The sequence below is a fragment of the Coregonus clupeaformis genome, chromosome 28, assembly GCF_020615455.1.
Source record: "Coregonus clupeaformis isolate EN_2021a chromosome 28, ASM2061545v1, whole genome shotgun sequence".
Taxonomy (NCBI): domain Eukaryota; kingdom Metazoa; phylum Chordata; class Actinopteri; order Salmoniformes; family Salmonidae; genus Coregonus; species Coregonus clupeaformis.
The window spans coordinates 27102702-27108269 of record NC_059219.1 but is presented as its reverse complement, the minus strand read 5'-3'; positions in this window follow the sequence as shown (position 1 = coordinate 27108269).

Below are 5568 nucleotides of genomic sequence, written 5' to 3'. Positions count from 1 at the left end.
AGGAGGAGCCCCATTTAGCAGCTCTGAAGTCTGACTGGGGACCACTGGGAGAAGGTCCAGAGCTAGTCCAGACCCCAGGTAACAGGCAGTCTAGAATAGGTCTAGTCCAGACCCCAGGTAACAGGCAGTCTAGAATAGGTATAGTCCAGACCCCAGGTAACAGGCAGTCTAGAATAGGTCTAGTCCAGACCCCAGGTAACAGGCAGTCTAGAATAGGTCTAGTCCAGACCCCAGGTAACAGGCAGTCTAGAATAGGTATAGTCCAGACCCCAGGTAACAGGCAGTCTAGAATAGGTCTAGTCCAGACCCCAGGTAACAGGCAGTCTAGAATAGGTCTAGTCCAGACCCCAGGTAACAGGCAGTCTAGAATAGGTCTAGTCCAGACCCCAGGTAACAGGCAGTCTAGAATAGGTCTAGTCCAGACCCCAGGTAACAGGCAGTCTAGAATAGGTCTAGTCCAGACCCCAGGTAACAGGCAGTCTAGAATAGGTCTAGTCCAGACCCCAGGTAATAGGCAGTCTAGAATAGGTCTAGTCCAGACCCCAGGTAATAGGCAGTCTAGAATAGGTCTAGTCCAGACCCCAGGTAATAGGCAGTCTAGAATAGGTCTAGTCCAGATCCCAGGTAACAGGCCGTCTAGAATAGATCTAGTCCAGATCCCAGGTAACAGGCCGTCTAGAATAGATCTAGTCCAGACCCCAGGTAACAGGCAGTCTAGAATAGGTCTAGTCCAGACCCCAGGTAACAGGCAGTCTAGAATAGGTCTAGTCCAGTCCCCAGGTAACAGGCAGTCTAGAATAGGTCTAGTCCAGATCCCAGGTAACAGGCCGTCTAGAATAGATCTAGTCCAGACCCCAGGTAACAGGCAGTCTAGAATAGGTCTAGTCCAGACCCCAGGTAACAGGCAGTCTAGAATAGGTCTAGTCCAGACCCCAGGTAACAGGCAGTCTAGAATAGGTCTAGTCCAGACCCCAGGTAACAGGCAGTCTAGAATAGGTAGTCCAGATTCAGTCCAGACCAAGTCCTTGCGTAGACCCAGTCTAGATCTAGTCTAGACAAAGTACACCAAGTCCAAACTTAAGTCCAAACTAAGACAGTCCAAATCTATCCAGACCAAGTCCAGACCATAGAATCTCATTCTATTTCTCTGGTCCAGACCTAGTCCAGGCCATGTTTAGACAGACAATCCAAATCAAGTCTAGACCTAGTCCAAATCTATTCCAAATCTTATCTGGACCCAGTCCACACAGACAGGTCAGATCTGTTCCAGGCCCAGTCTAAACCCAGTAGAGACCCAGACCACTTTCAGTCTCATGACTCCACAGGCAGGTGAGGAGGAGTTGCATTTACACACACATGCATCAGTTTACACGGGGCCTACGGCACTTCCTTTACATCAACCGTATTCATTCATAGTTCCAGCGTTTTCACACATATTGAGTGTAGGTGTAGTCTTACTACTCGGACAATGGTTGTGTTGTAAAGTGCCAAAATATATTATATGTGTTGAGGACAAAACCCTTTTCTGACATTAGATATCCATGCCACAATGATATCATCATATACTAACTGAGTTCCACATGGCATGGGAACCAATGGAATCAATATGGGTTATTCTGTCACAATTACTCATATTCAAGCAGCACATTATCAATGTAAAAAGATATCCAGACCAGAAGTGCTTTGTGTGTGTGTGTGTGTGTGTGTGTGTGTGTACGTGCATACGCCTGCATGTGAGTGTATGTGTGTGTACAATATGGTATTTAGAGCTGGAGAGAGTGTGTGGAGACCACAACGTGTTAGTAGCTGACTGCTGGATCTGTCCACCCCCTGGCTGTCAGAGGGGGAGTTATGGGAGAGGAAGAAGGTGTGTGTGGATGATGTGGATGATGTGCAGAGTCCACTATGGGAGGGGTGTATTTCCAGCTGCTTCCAATTCACCCCCCAATGTGTGTGTAAAGCACGCTGTGTGTGTGTGTGTGTGTGTGTGTGTGTATGTGTGTGTACCCACATGAAAAATACTATAGTATACTATGGCTAAATACTATAGTAGTGTTTTTGCATACTTTACTGTAGTATTCACTGTAGTGTTTTTGCAGACTGTAGTGTTTTGCGGACATTCCTGTAGTATTTACTGTAGTGTTTTTGTGGTCTGTAAATATAACGTAGTATTTACTATAGTATTCTACAGTATACTACACAATTCTATAGTAGACGCTGTATTATTTTATAGTAAATACTGTATTCTATAGTAAATACTGTATTATTCTATAGTAAATACTGTAGTATTCTATAGTAAATACTGTATTATTCTATAGTAAATACTATATTATTCTATTGTTAATACTCTATTATTCTATAGTAAATACTGTATTATTCTATAGTAAACTGTAGTATTATATAGTAAACTGTAGCATTCTATAGTAAATACTGTATTATTCTATAGTCAATACTGTATTATTCTATTGTAAATACTGTATTATTCTATAGTAAACGGTATTATTCTATAGTAAATACTGTAGTATTCTATAGTAAATACTGTATTATGCTATGGTAAATACTGTATTATTCTATAGTCAATACTGTATTATTCTATAGTAAACTTTATTATTCTATAGTAAATACTGTATTATTCTACAGTCAATACTGTATTATTCTATAGTAAACTGTAGTATTATATAGTAAACTGTAGCATTCTATAGTAAATACTGTATTATTCTATAGTCAATACTGTATTATTCTATTGTAAATACTGTATTATTCTATAGTAAATACTATATTATTCTATAGTAAATACTGCATTATTCTATAGTAAATACTGTATTATTCTAGGGTAAATACTGTAGTATTCTATAGTAAATACTGTATTATGCTATGGTTAATACTGTATTATTCTATAGTCAATACTGTATTATTCTATAGTAAACTTATTATTCTATAGTAAATACTGTATTATTCTACAGTCAATACTGTATTATTCTATAGTAAACTGTAGTATTATATAGTAAACTGTAGCATTCTATTGTAAATACTGTATTATTCTATAGTCAATACTGTATTATTCTATTGTAAATACTGTATTATTCTATAGTAAATGGTATTATTCTATAGTAAATACTATATTATTCTATAGTAAATACTGTAGTATTCTATAGTAAATACTGTAGTATGCTATGGTAAATACTGTATTATTCTATAGTAAACTTTATTATTCTATAGTAAATACTGTATTATTCTACAGTCAATACTGTATTATTCTATAGTAAACTGTAGTATTATATAGTAAATACTGTATTATTCTATAGTCAATACTGTATTATTCTATAGTAAATACTGTATTATTCTATAGTAAACTGTAGTATTTTTTCGTGTGTGTGTGTGTGTGTGTGTGTGTGTGTGTGTGTGTGTGTGTGTGTGCGTGCTTGCTGATGGAGATGGAAGTACTGACAGACTGCTAGACACCCCCGGCCCCATGTCTTGGACTCTGTCCCAACACTCTAAACTGGCTTCCCCTCATCATCTCCTTCCCTAACCGACTGATGTCTTGGACTCTGTCCCAACACTCTAAACTGGCTTCCCCTCATCATCTCCTTCCCTAACCGACTGATGTCTTGGACTCTGTCTCAACACTCTAAACTGGCTTCCCCTCCTCATCTCCTTCCCTAACCGACTGATGTCTTGGACTCTGTCCCAACACTCTAAACTGGCTTCCCCTCATCATCTCCTTCCCTAACCGACTGATGTCTTGGACTCTGTCCCAACACTCTAAACTGGCTTCCCCTCATCATCTCCTTCCCTAACCGACTGATGTCTTGGACTCTGTCTCAACACTCTAAACTGGCTTCCCCTCCTCATCTCCTTCCCTAACCGACTGATGTATTGGACTGTGTCCCAACACTCTAAACTGGCTTCCTCTCCTTGCCTCCTTCCCTTACTGACTGATGAAAGCATTGGATCACACTGCATCACACTGCACTCACGTAACATGTAATGTCAGATCAGTGCTTGTGAAAGAAAGCAAATGAGGCAAGGGAGCTATTAAAGAATATTGGGATGCATCCCCAGTCATATGGTAATACCATTAACCTACAGATGAATCCTGCAATGGCCACAGCACTCTTGTATGTGTACATAATGGTGTATTGAGTTGAGGGAATCTAGTTGGCCTAAGTGCAAATGCAGTCAGCAAGCATAGTGAAGCATCAATACTGTAAGATTGATGGAGAATAGTATCCCAGTATTACCAGGCTGATTACTGCTGAGCTATGGTTGTACGAGGTTAGGAGAATAGGTGAATAGAACAAAGATACCATGTTTTATATTACAATAATCATGGCGTTTCAGTGGGATTTGAAGTATGTACTTTTTGTCCTGTGAAAAATAACCTATCCACAGGTTAAAGGAAGTGGTAACAAACATTAACATTAACTAACTGATAAATCCATATAGGAACTGAGGAAGACAAAACATCCTTGGATGATAACCTTCAAATGCTTGGTACGGGCACAACTTTGTCTCCACCTAGTGACAACATATCACCATAACAGATACTATATCCATCACAACTAGAGGATTCAACCCAACCACAATCTTCCACAACATTAATATCTAGTTATATGAATAGTAATATAGTATCAGATTTATTGAGTAGATAAAAACCATTAATGTAATCATATTGTACAGAACAAGTCATACAGTGCATCCCAATACCATTGTCACACCAGCTTTTACATTTTAGTCATTTAGCAGACACTTCTTTCCAGAGCAACTTACAGGAGCAATAAGGGCCAAATACCTTGCTCAATGGCACATTGACAGATTTGTTTAACCTTACAACGCTCTTCACCGATAGGCTATGTACTTCTCTCAAACATGGCCTGTGCACGTACAGCTCTCTTCATATCTTATTTTTGTTTGTACTTTTACCCCTTCTTCTCCCCAATTGGTAGTTACAGTCTTGTCCCATCGCTGCAACTCCCGTACGGACTCGGGAGAGGCGAAAGTCGAGAGGCACGCGTCCTCTGAAACACGACCCTGCCAAGCCACACTGCTTATTGACACATTGCTCGCTTAACCCGGAAGCAAGCTGCACCAATGGGTCGGAGGAAACACTGTACAACTGGCGCCCGAAGTCAGCTTGCAGGCGCCCAAAGTCAGCTTGCAGGCGCCCGGCCCGCCACAAGGAGACACTAGAGCGCGATGGAACAACGACACAGGCTGGGATCGAACCCGGCTCTGTAGTGACGCCTCAACACTGCGATGCAGTGCCTTAGACCGCTGAGCCACTCGGGAGGCCCTCCTCATATCTAAGAGTATAAATATAAACATTTTATGATGTCATAAAGTAGCAATAGTCATATACTGTAACAAAACATTCAAGACATTGACGCGAAGAGAAAACTGCTGAGATTAATAATACCAAACCATTGAATGATGTAGGAAACACACTAATAAAGTTGATCCAGTTAAAGACTACCATCAACATAAATTCAATAGCTATGACATTTTTGTTAAACAGACAAAGGCATACTTTGATTACTACAGTATACAGTATAGGAACAGCCCAGA